The sequence below is a fragment of the Taeniopygia guttata genome, chromosome 27 (genome assembly GCF_048771995.1).
Source record: "Taeniopygia guttata chromosome 27, bTaeGut7.mat, whole genome shotgun sequence".
Classification (NCBI taxonomy): Eukaryota; Metazoa; Chordata; class Aves; order Passeriformes; family Estrildidae; genus Taeniopygia; species Taeniopygia guttata.
The window spans coordinates 4,476,034-4,489,015 of NC_133052.1; the positions used below are offsets into that span (position 1 = coordinate 4,476,034).

A 12,982-nucleotide genomic window follows, 5' to 3' on the forward strand; every position below is an offset into this window, starting at 1 on the left:
CCAGAGCCGCAGGGCTGAGGGGATTCACAAGTAAGAATTGGTAACACACTCAGTCTGGGCTGTGGAGTCTCCATCGCTGTGATCCCAACACCTCCAATAGGATCTAATGTTTTCTTCCAGGTGTCACTCTTCCCTGTGTCAATGACTTGTGGTTTCACCCCTTATGCCAACATGTAGGAACGTTTTGAGCTGTACTTGAAATTTCTGGTTAATCCTTGGCCTTCAGCCCCAGGCAGTTGAACAAATATCATTCCTTGGGTATCCATGATGTCTTGGGTGCAGAAAATAAACTTCTGAAGGCATTGCTGGGCTCCAAATACCAGCTCAGGTTCACAGGTCTCTCTGATGCATGCGACATTCCACACATGCTCCTCCTGCCTGGATATCAAGGTAGTGACAGAGCCTTTGTCCATCTCACAGGATACCAACACACCTTGCTCTGTCCCAAAACCAAGGCTTCATCTGCTCCTCGTGAGACCTTCTGCCCAAGCATTAGTCTCAGTTGCCAGAACCACACTATCTCCAGTTCCACATCCTTCTGTGTGCGTGACTCCCACGGGCAACCCCTCCACATGGCTCCTTTTGGAAACCAGAATATATAAAAAGACTATAAGCTACTACAGAATGCCCAAAGGAGGCCACGAGGATGGGAGAGGGTCTGGAGGATCTCCATGAGGAGTGGCTGAGGCCACTAAGCCCATTCAGCCAGGAGAAGATGAGACTGAGGCCAGACATGACTATGATCTTTGACATCCTCCTGAGGGGCAGTTCAGGAGCAAGAACCAAACTTTTCACACTCAGGACCAGTGACAAGACTTGAGGAAGTGGGTGGAGCTGAGTTGAGGGAGGCTGAGGTGGGATATCAGGAAAAGGTTCTTCACCCAGCGGGTATTTGGTGGTTAAACACTGGAACAGACCCCCCATGGAAGTGGTCTCTGCAAGGGACCAACTGAGAGAGCTCAAGAAGTGTTTCAACAACACTCTCAGGTACTTGGTGGGAGTCTTGGCGTGTCCTGCGCAGGGTCAGGAGTTGGACTTGATGCTCCTGATGGGTCATTTTCAACTCAGCATCTTCTGTGATTCTAGAATTTTATGATTGTGCTGAGAAAGTCTCAGTCCTCTTGCTAAATGCCATTCCCTTACATAAATACCATGGTGTGGTCCTCCACAAGCCTCTGGTTCTCCAGGGAGTAAAGACTGCATTCCTTCTATCTTTATCTTGAGGGTTGGGTTTTTGGGGGCTTTTCCTCTAGGGGAATTTTCTTCCCATTTGGTGCCAGTGAGATGATGAATGGACAGCGATCAAGAAACTAAAGACACGTTTTGCTTCATCCCACACTTCCTGTGCTGTGCTTTTTGCCTTTTCTTAAATATGTTTTCATGAAGGCTTGACCAGTGTCACTGAGAAGTTCAGGCTTGGCCAGCACTGACTCTGTTCTTTAGCTGTCTGGATCTAGCTTTGTAGAAAATGGGCAAAGCACGTGAGATGTTCCTTTAACCTCCTCATTGTTACAAAACCTTGTCATCTAATAAGGGGTACAAGGGAGTATAGAGCAATTTTAGGTGAATAAAATAATCAGAAGGAAAAAACCAGTTCAGGCTGGTTTAATAGACTACCAAGCAAATTTGATTTAGTTAATTTCAAATTCAACAGGAAAACAACATTTTGGCTTCAATAAAGGGCAGATGAATCTTCAAATAATCTCAAAATGAGATACTATGATGTAGGACTTGGAAAGAAACACTTAAAAAAATACAACCATCTAAAGTGCTTGGTGGATCTACTTCATGTCTTTGGCAAGTTGAACAGACTGAGCTAGTTATGGTGATTACCATAATGTTATCATTTGGAAATCAGGTCTGCATTACTGCACATTCTCCCTAGTCCTCTTTGCACCCCTCAGGCCACATTTCTGAATGACTTTTCCTGGCAGGTCCCAAAGGCGATGAAAACCAACGTTTATCAAATTCAGGTTTGCAATTTTGCTTTTTGTTCTGCACAACCACTGCACATCACAGACAGGAGAGCTACCCCAGCTTTCTCCAAAATCCCAGTAAGGTCCAGGTCTGCACGCAAGCAGAAACTGTATCATGTCCCGCTCATTAAAATGACTCAGGTCTCCTGGACAAGGATCAGGCCCATGAACACTCCTGGCATTCCCACAGGACCCCCAGAGATTGCACAGAAAGATGATGAGCCAAGTGAGTCAAACACAATTTTTCTCTGAGCACTGTTACAGCAGCAACAGGGTCCAACCCTCCCAGCAGATGCACAGCCGCGTGCGACAGTGAGTGAGCATCATGAAGAGATGGGAAAAGCAACAGAAAATGATGTGTCAGGACCCCTCACGTGGCAGACCTTGGGCATGTGGGCAAGAAACACAAGACTGATGCCCATTTCCTGACAATGTGGACTAAAACAAACCCACAGGAATGACACAGGTGAACACATTTGTCCACAGAGGATGCTGCCAGCTGATGGTCTGAGCATTCTACATGCACTCAGCATTGGTTTTGCCCAGGAAATGCTTGAGTCTCCCATCCCAGCACTTTGAGAAATGACCATTCATGTAGGAAAGCAAAGAGAATTAGCCAGGAAATGAAAAGGCAGCAGTACAGGAAACCAGGACACAGCCCCTACCATTAACTGGGATGGGGCACATTTGACAGGAGCTGGTCAGAAAATTATGACTTCCACTGAGGTGCCTCTGGGCCTGAGGCAGGGCAGGACTGCTATAAAAGGCAGCCCAAGTCTCTGCTCTCTCATCCACTTCTCTCACCTCCTCCTCTTCCTCAGGAACCAGGTGAGTAGGAAGACTCTTCTCCTCCTCCTGCTACTCCAAGAGGAGCCCTTGCCTGGCTGGAGGTCTCAGCTGAGAGGGGCAATAAGTGCCCACAGCTGGGAGCTGCTTCTATTGGGAGAGGGCAGGGGAGAGAAGGTCTTGTGCAGATCAAGTAAGGCTGGGACTTCCATTGAGGTGACTCCTGGGCTTTGAGCTGGACAGGAAAATGTGGGGGCCAGGAGGTGCCTGGGCTGCAGGGGGTTTGGGTGCAGTGCTGCTTCTCATGTGTCCTCACTTTGTGCTTCTCCCTGCCCTCTGTGTCAGGTGTGCCTGTGATCCCGAGCCATGTCCTGCTGCAAGCCCTGCGACCCTTGCTGCCAGCCCTGCGGCCCCTGCCCGCTGGCCAGCAGCTGCAATGAGTGCTGTGTCAGGCAGTGCCAGAGCTCCCACGTTGTCATTGAGCCGCCTGCTGTGCTGGTGACCCTGCCCGGCCCCATCCTCAGCTCCTCCCCACAGAACACCGCCGTGGGATCTTCCACCTCTGCTGCTGTTGGCAACATCCTCAGCTGTGGCGGAGTGCCCATCAGCTCTGGGGGCTTTGACATCTCCTGCATCACCAACTGCTATGGTGGCAGCAGATGCCGTCCCTGCTAAATCTGCTGGCTATGTCTTCCTGCAGGAACGTCCAGGACTTCAAAGCCTGGTTTTGGGCAGGAGATAGAGCTTCAGAAAGTTGTATTTAGAGCTTTCGACCACCGCTTCCTTGTTTCACTCATCTCTTCTTTTCTGTCCCTCTCTCCCCAAGGCTAATATGGCCTTGTTGTCCTCCCTTCCTCTGCAGAGCAGTGCAAAGAAAAGCACATGGGAGCTCCATCTTACTGGCTGCTCCTGGTTCTCTCTGTCAGCCACCACCTTTCTCCTTTAAACTTATTAAAAGCGTGTTGCATTCAAGCCTTGACCTTTGAGTCGTCTATTGTTTTGGGGCAACTCCTCCAGTCTGCTCAGGAAAAAGGTGGAGACAACAAAGTATGGGGCTCAGTGCGGCGGATTTTACTTTGCGCCCTTCCCTTTTCCCTTGGAGCTGATGAAGAACATCCCCGGCTACTCAGCAGCCAAAGGCCATCATGGAGACTTTGGCTCCAAAGGAGTGGCAGTGGGAAACAACAACAATTGTGAACAGCCCACAGCACATCACTTCCTATCCTTCCTTCATTGCCTGGCCTAGGGTCTGTGGCCAGCACACCTGGGAACAAGGAGATGAGATCCAAACCTCACACAGGCCCTCAGCACTTGGCATGGCCCAGCTGCTGCCCAGAGCCGCAGGGCTGAGGGGATTCACAAGTAAGAATTGGTAACACACTCAGTGTGGGCAGTGGAGTCTCCGTCGCTGTGATCCCAACACCTCCAAAACGATCTAATGTCTTGTTCCAGGTGTCCACCTTCCCTGTGTAAATGACTTGTGGTTTCACCCCTTATGCCAACATGTAGGAACGTTTTGAGCTGTACTTGAAATTTCTGGTTAATCCCTGGCCTTCAGCCCCAGGCAGTTGAACAAATATCATTCCCTGCGTATCCATGATCTCTTGGGTGCAGAAAATAAACTTCTGAAGGCATTGCTTGGCTCCAAATACCAGCTCAGGTTCACAGGTCTCTCTGATGCATGCGACATTCCACACAAGCTCCTCCTGCCTTGATATCAAGGCAGTGACAGAGCCTTTGTCCATCTCACAGGATACCAACACACCTTGCTCTGTCCCAAAACCAAGGCTTCATCTTCCCCTCGTGAGACCTGCTGCCCAAGCATTAGTCTCAGTTGCCAGAACCACACCATCTCCAGTTCCACATCCTTCTGTGTGCATGACCCCTACGGGCAACCCCTCCACATGGCTCCTTTTGGAAACCAGAATATATAAAAAGACTATAAGCTATTACAGAATGCACAAAGGAGGCCATGAGGATGGGAGAGGGTCTGGAGGATCTCCATGAGGAGTGGCTGAGGCCACGAAGCCCATAAAGCCAGGAGAAGATGAGACTGAGGTCAGGCATGACCATGATCTTTGACATCCTCCTGAGGGGCAGTACAGGGCAAAGAAGCAAACTTTTTACGCTCATGACCAGGGACAAGACTTGAGGAAGTGGGTGGAGATGAGTTGAGGGAGGCTGAGGTGGGATATCAGGAAAAGGTTCTTCACCCAGCGGGTATTTGGTGGTTAAACACTGGAACAGACCCCCCAGGGAAGTGGTCTCTGAGAGAGACCAACCTGAGAGAGCTCAAGAAGCGTTTAGGCAACACTCTTGAGTACTTCTTGGGAGTCTTGGCATGTCCTGTACAGGGTCAGGAGTTGGACTTGATGCTCCTGATGGGTCATTCCTAACTCAGCATCTTCTGTGATTCTAGAATTTTGGATTAGATGGATTCTTCCGGGCAGGCCTCAGAGGTGATGAAAACCAACCTTTATGGAGTTCAGGGTTGTAATTTTGCCTTCTGTTCTACACAACCACTGCACATCACAGACAGGAGAGCTACCCCAGCTTTCTCCAAAATCCCAGTAAGGTCCCAGGTCTGCACGCAAGCACAAACTGTATCATGTCCCGCTTATTAAAATGATTCAGGTCTCCTGGATAAGGATCAGGCCCATGACAACTCCTGGCATTCCCACAGGACCCCCAGAGATTGCACAGAAAGATGATGAGCCAAGTGAGTCAAACACATTTTTTCTCTGAGCACTGTTACAGCAGCAACAGGGTCCAACCCTCTCAGCAGATGCACAGCCGCGTGCGACACTGAGTGAGCATCATGAAGAGATGGGAAAAGCAACTGAAAATGATGTGTCATGACCCCTCATGTGGCAGACCTTGGGCATGTGGGCAAGAAACACAAGACTGATGCCCATTTCCTGACAACGTGGACTAAAACAAACCCACAGGAATGACACAGGTGAACACATTTGTCCACAGAGGATGCTGCCAGCTGATGGTCTGAGCATTCTACATGCACTCAGCATTGGTTTTGCCCAGGAAATCCTTGAGTCTCCCATCCCAGCACTTTGAGAAATGACCATTCATGTAGGAAAGCAAAGAGAATTAGCCAGGAAATGAAAAGGCAGCAGTACAGGAAACCAGGAAACAGCCACTACCATTAACTGGGATGGGGCACAATTCACAGGAGCTGGTCAGAAAATTATGACTTCCACTGAGGTGGCTCTGGACCTGAGGCAGGGCAGGACTGCTATAAAAGGCAGCCCAAGTCTCTGCTCTCTCATCCACTTCTCTCACCTCCTCCTCTTCCTCAGGAACCAGGTGAGTAGGAAGACTCTTCTCCTCCTCCTGCTACTCCAAGAGGAGCCCTTGCCTGGCTGGAGGTCTCAGCTGAGAGGGGCAATAACAGCCCACGGCTGGGAGCTGCTTCTATTGGGAGAGGGCAGGGGAGAGAAGGTCTTGTGCAGATCAAGTAAGGCTGGGACTGCCATTGAGGTGACTCCTGGGCTTTGAGCTGGGCAGTGCAGTGGGGGCCAGGAGGTGCCTGGGCTGCAGGGGGTTTGGGTGCAGTGCTGCTTCTCATGTGTCCTCACTCTGTGCTTCTCCCTGCCCTCTGTGCCAGGTGCACCTGTGATCCCGAGCCATGTCCTGCTGCAAGCCCTGCGACCCTTGCTGCCAGCCCTGCGGCCCCTGCCCGCTGGCCAGCAGCTGCAATGAGTGCTGTGTCAGGCAGTGCCAGAGCTCCCACGTTGTCATTGAGCCGCCTGCTGTGCTGGTGACCCTGCCCGGCCCCATCCTCAGCTCCTCCCCACAGAACACCGCTGTGGGATCCTCCACCTCTGCTGCTGTTGGCAACATCCTCAGCTGTGGCGGAGTGCCCATCAGCTCTGGGGGCTTTGACATCTCCTGCATCACCAACTGCTATGGTGGCAGCAGATGCCGTCCCTGCTAAATCTGCTGGCAATGTCTTCCTGCAGGAACGTCCAGGACTTCAAAGCCTGGTTTTGGGCAGGAGATAGAGCTTCAGAAAGTTGTATTTAGAGCTTTCGACCACCGCTTCCTTGTTTCACTCACCTCTTCTTTTCTGTCCCTCTCTCCCCAAGGCTAATATGGCCTTGTTGTCCTCCCTTCCTCTGCAGAGCAGTGCGAAGAAAAGCACATGGGAGCTCCATCTTACTGGCTGCTCCTGGTTCTCTCTGTCAGCCATCACCTTTTCTCCTTTAAACTTATTAAAAGTGTGTTGCATTCAAGCCTTGACCTTTGAGTCGTTTATTGTTCTGGGGCAACTCCTCCAGTCTGCTCAGGAAAAAGGTGGAGTCAACAAAGTGTGGGGCTCAGTGCGGCGGATTTTACTTTGCACCCTTCCCTTTTCCCTTGGAGCTGATGAAGAACATCCCCGGCTACTCAGCAGCTAAAGGCCATCATGGAGACTTTGGCTCCAAAGGAGTGGCAATGGGAAACAACAATTGTGAACAGCCCACAGCACATCACTTCCTATCCATCCTTCATTGCCTGGCCTAGGGTCTGTGGCCAGCACACCTGGGAACAAGGAGATGAGTTCCAAACCTCACACAGGCCCTCAGCACTTGGCATGGCCCAGCTGCTGCCCAGAGCCGCAGGGCTGAGGGGATTCACAAGTAAGAATTGGTAACACACTCAGTCTGGGCTGTGGAGTCTCCATCGCTGTGATCCCAACACCTCCAAAAGGATCTAATGTTTTCTTCCAGGTGTCACTCTTCCCTGTGTCAATGACTTGTGGTTTCACCCCTTATGCCAACATGTAGGAACGTTTTGAGCTGTACTTGAAATTTCTGGTTAATCCTTGGCCTTCAGCCCCAGGCAGTTGAACAAATATCATTCCTTGGGTATCCATGATGTCTTGGGTGCAGAAAATAAACTTCTGAAGGCATTGCTGGGCTCCAAATACCAGCTCAGGTTCACAGGTCTCTCTGATGCATGCGACATTCCACACATGCTCCTCCTGCCTGGATATCAAGGTAGTGACAGAGCCTTTGTCCATCTCACAGGATACCAACACACCTTGCTCTGTCCCAAAACCAAGGCTTCATCTGCTCCTCGTGAGACCTTCTGCCCAAGCATTAGTCTCAGTTGCCAGAACCACACCATCTCCAGTTCCACATCCTTCTGTGTGCGTGACTCCCACGGGCAACCCCTCCACATGGCTCCTTTTGGAAACCAGAATATATAAAAAGACTATAAGCTACTACAGAATGCCCAAAGGAGGCCACGAGGATGGGAGAGGGTCTGGAGGATCTCCATGAGGAGTGGCTGAGGCCACTAAGCCCATTCAGCCAGGAGAAGATGAGACTGAGGCCAGACATGACTATGATCTTTGACATCCTCCTGAGGGGCAGTTCAGGAGCAAGAACCAAACTTTTCACACTCAGGACCAGTGACAAGACTTGAGGAAGTGGGTGGAGCTGAGTTGAGGGAGGCTGAGGTGGGATATCAGGAAAAGGTTCTTCACCCAGAGGGTATTTGGTGGTTAAACACTGGAACAGACCCCCCATGGAAGTGGTCTCTGCAAGGGACCAACTGAGAGAGCTCAAGAAGTGTTTCAACAACACTCTCAGGTACTTGGTGGGAGTCTTGGCGTGTCCTGCGCAGGGTCAGGAGTTGGACTTGATGCTCCTGATGGGTCATTTTCAACTCAGCATCTTCTGTGATTATAGAATTTTATGATTGTGCTGAGAAAGTCTCAGTCCTCTTGCTAAATGCCATTCCCTTACATAAATACCATGGTGTGGTCCTCCACAAGCCTCTGGTTCTCCAGGGAGTAAAGACTGCATTCCTTCTATCTTTATCTTGAGGGTTGGGTTTTTGGGGGCTTTTCCTCTAGGGGAATTTTCTTCCCATTTGGTGCCAGTGAGATGATGAATGGACAGCGATCAAGAAACTAAAGACACGTTTTGCTTCATCCCACACTTCCTGTGCTGTGCTTTTTGCCTTTTCTTAAATATGTTTTCATGAAGGCTTGACCAGTGTCACTGAGAAGTTCAGGCTTGGCCAGCACTGACTCTGTTCTTTAGCTGTCTGGATCTAGCTTTGTAGAAAATGGGCAAAGCACGTGAGATGTTCCTTTAACCTCCTCATTGTTACAAAACCTTGTCATCTAATAAGGGGTACAAGGGAGTATAGAGCAATTTTAGGTGAATAAAATAATCAGAAGGAAAAAACCAGTTCAGGCTGGTTTAATAGACTACCAAGCAAATTTGATGTAGTTAATTTCAAATTCAACAGGAAAACAACATTTTGGCTTCAATAAAGGGCAGATGAATCTTCAAATAATCTCAAAATGAGATACTATGATGTAGGACTTGGAAAGAAACACTTAAAAAAATACAACCATCTAAAGTGCTTGGTGGATCTACTTCATGTCTTTGGCAAGTTGAACAGACTGAGCTAGTTATGGTGATTACCATAATGTTATCATTTGGAAATCAGGTCTGCATTACTGCACATTCTCCCTAGTCCTCTTTGCACCCCTCAGGCCACATTTCTGAATGACTTTTCCTGGCAGGTCCCAAAGGCGATGAAAACCAACGTTTATCAAATTCAGGTTTGCAATTTTGCTTTTTGTTCTGCACAACCACTGCACATCACAGACAGGAGAGCTACCCCAGCTTTCTCCAAAATCCCAGTAAGGTCCAGGTCTGCACGCAAGCAGAAACTGTATCATGTCCCGCTCATTAAAATGACTCAGGTCTCCTGGACAAGGATCAGGCCCATGAACACTCCTGGCATTCCCAGAGGACCCCCAGAGATTGCACAGAAAGATGATGAGCCAAGTGAGTCAAACACAATTTTTCTCTGAGCACTGTTACAGCAGCAACAGGGTCCAACCCTCTCAGCAGATGCACAGCCGCGTGCGACAGTGAGTGAGCATCATGAAGAGATGGGAAAAGCAACAGAAAATGATGTGTCATGACCCCTCACGTGGCAGATCTTAGGCATGTGGGCAAGAAACACAAGATGATGCCCATTTCCTGACAACATGGACTAAAGCAAACCCACAGGAATGACACAGGTGAACACATTTGTCCACAGAGGATGCTGCCAGCTGATGGTCTGAGCATTCTACATGCACTCAGCATTGGTTTTGCCCAGGAAATGCTTGAGTCTCCCATCCCAGCACTTTGAGAAATGACCATTCATGTAGGAAAGCAAAGAGAATTAGCCAGGAAATGAAAAGGCAGCAGTACAGGAAACCAGGACACAGCCCCTACCATTAAATTGGATGGGGCACAATTCACAGGAGCTGGTCAGAAAATTATGACTTCCACTGAGGTGGCTCTGGGCCTGAGGCAGGGCAGGACTGCTATAAAAGGCAGCCCAAGTCTCTGCTCTCTCATCCACTTCTCTCACCTCCTCCTCTTCCTCAGGAACCAGGTGAGTAGGAAGACTCTTCTCCTCCTCCTGCTACTCCAAGAGGAGCCCTTGCCTGGCTGGAGGTCTCAGCTGAGAGGGGCAATAAGCGCCCACGGCTGGGAGCTGCTTCTATTGGGAGAGGACAGGGGAGAGAAGGTCTTGTGCAGATCAAGTAAGGCTGGGACTGCCATTGAGGTGACTCCTGGGCTTTGAGGTGGGCAGTGCAGTGGGGGCCAGGAGGTGCCTGGGCTGCAGGGGGTTTGGGTGCAGTGCTGCTTCTCATGTGTCCTCACTCTGTGCTTCTCCCTGCCCTCTGTGCCAGGTGCACCTGTGATCCCGAGCCATGTCCTGCTGCAAGCCCTGCGACCCTTGCTGCCAGCCCTGCGGCCCCTGCCCGCTGGCCAGCAGCTGCAATGAGTGCTGTGTCAGGCAGTGCCAGAGCTCCCACGTTGTCATTGAGCCGCCTGCTGTGCTGGTGACCCTGCCCGGCCCCATCCTCAGCTCCTCCCCACAGAACACCGCCGTGGGATCCTCCACCTCTGCTGCTGTTGGCAACATCCTCAGCTGTGGCGGAGTGCCTATCAGCTCTGGGGGCTTTGACATCTCCTGCATCACCAACTGCTATGGTGGCAGCAGATGCCGTCCCTGCTAAATCTGCTGGCAATGTCTTCCTGCAGGAACGTCCAGGACTTCAAAGCCTGGGTTTGGGCAGGAGATAGAGCTTCGGAAAGTTGTATTTAGAGCTTTCGACCACCGCTTCCTTGTTTCACTCACCTCTTCTTTTCTATCCCTCTCTCATCAAGGCTAATATGGCCTTGTTGTCCTCCCTTCCTCTGCAGAGCAGTGCGAAGAAAAGCACATGGGAGCTCCATCTTACTGGCTGCTCCTGGTGCTCTCTGTCAGCCATCACCTTTTCTCCTTTAAACTTAGTAAAAGTGTATTGCATTCAAGCCTTGACCTTTGAGTCGTCTATTGTTCTGGGGCAACTCCTCCAGTCCCCTCAGGGAAAAGGTGGAGACAACAAAGTATGGGGCTCAGTGCGGCGGATTTTACTTTGCACCCTTCCCTTTTCCCTTGGAGCTGATGAAGAACATCCCCAGCTACTCAGCAGCCAAAGGCCATCATGGAGACTTTGGCTCCAAAGGAGTGGCAATGGGAAACAACAACAATTGTGAACAGCCCACAGCACATCACTTCCTATCCTTCCTTCATTGCCTGGCCTAGGGTCTGTGGCCAGCACACCTGGGAACAAGGAGATGAGATCCAAACCTCACACAGGCCCTCAGCACTTCGCATGGCCCAGCTGTTGCCCAGAGCCGCGGGGCTGAGAGGATTCACAAGTAAGAATTGGTAACACACTCAGTCTGGACAGTGGAGTCTCCGTCGCTGTGATCCCAACACCTCCAAATCCAGGTGTCCATCTTCCCTGTGTCAATGACTTGTGGTTTCACCCCTTATGCCAACATGTAGGAACGTTTTGAGCTGTACTTGAAATTTCTGATTAATCCTTGGCCTTCAGCCACAGGCAGTTGAAGAAATATCATTCCCTGGGTATCCATGATCTCTTGGGTGCAGAAAATAAACTTCTGAAGGCATTACTGGGCTCCAAATACCAGCTCAGGTTCACAGGTCTCTCTGATGCATGCGACATTCCACACATGCTCCTCCTGCCTGGATATCAAGGCAGTAACAGAGCCTTTGTCCATCTCACAGGATACCAACACACCTTGCTCTGTCCCAAAACCAAGGCTTCATCTTCCCCTCGTGAGACCTGCTGCCCAAGCATTAGTCTCAGTTGCCAGAACCACACCATCTCCAGTTCCACATCCTTCTGTGTGCGTGACCCCCACGGGCAACCCCTCCACATGGCTCCTTTTGGAAACCAGAATATATAAGCTACTACAGAATGCCCAAAGGAGGCCACGATGATGGGGAACGGACTGGAGGATATCCATGAGGAGAGGCTGAGGTCACTAAGCCCATTCAGCCAGGAGAAGTTGAGACTGAGGCCAGACATGACTATGATCTTTGACATCCTCCTGAGGGGCAGTTCAGGAGCAAGAACCAAACTTTTCACACTCATGACCAGTGACAAGACTTGAGGAAGTGGGTGGAGCTGAGTTGAGGGAGGCTGAGGTGGGATATCAGGAAAAGGTTCTTCACCCAGAGGGTATTTGGTGGTTAAACACTGGAACAGACCCCCCAGGGAAGTGGTCTCTGCAAGGGACCAACTGAGAGAGCTCAAGAAGTGTTTCAACAACACTCTCAGGTACTTGGTGGGAGTCTTGGCATGTCCTGCGCAGGGTCAAGAATTTATGCTCCTGATGGGTCATTTTCAACTCAGCATCTTCTGTGATTCTAGAATTTTATGATTGTGCTGAGAAAGTCTCAGTCCTCTTGCTAAATGCCATTCCCTTACATAAATACCGTGGTGTGGTCCTCCACAAGCCTCTGGTTCTCCAGGGAGTAAGGAATGCATTCCTTCTATCTTTATCTTGAGGGTTGGATTTTGGGGGGCTTTTCCTCTAGGGGAATTTTCTTCCCATTTGGTGCCAGTGAGATGATGAATGGACAGCGATCAAGAAACTAAAGACACGTTTTGCTTCATCCCACACTTCCTGTGCTGTGCTTTTTGCCTTTTCTTAAATATGTTTTCATGAAGGCTTGACCAGTGTCACTGAGAAGTTCAGGCTTGGCCAGCACTGACTCTGTTCTTTAGCTGTCTGGATCTGGCTTTGTAGAAAATGGGCAAAGCACGTGAGATGTTCCTTTAACCTCCTCATTGTTACAAAACCTTTTCATCTAATTAGGGGTACAAGGGAGTATAAAAC

General features: G+C 50.0%; 2 pseudogenes; both read left to right on the forward strand.

Annotated features, from left to right (window-relative positions):
* The first annotated feature begins 2,141 nt into the window (after positions 1-2,141).
* Positions 2,142-6,714, forward strand: LOC140680703 (feather keratin Cos1-2-like; annotated as a pseudogene).
* Positions 6,715-8,291: 1,577 nt separating this feature from the next.
* LOC140680704 (feather keratin Cos1-2-like) lies at positions 8,292-10,803 on the forward strand (annotated as a pseudogene).
* Positions 10,804-12,982: the final 2,179 nt, after the last annotated feature.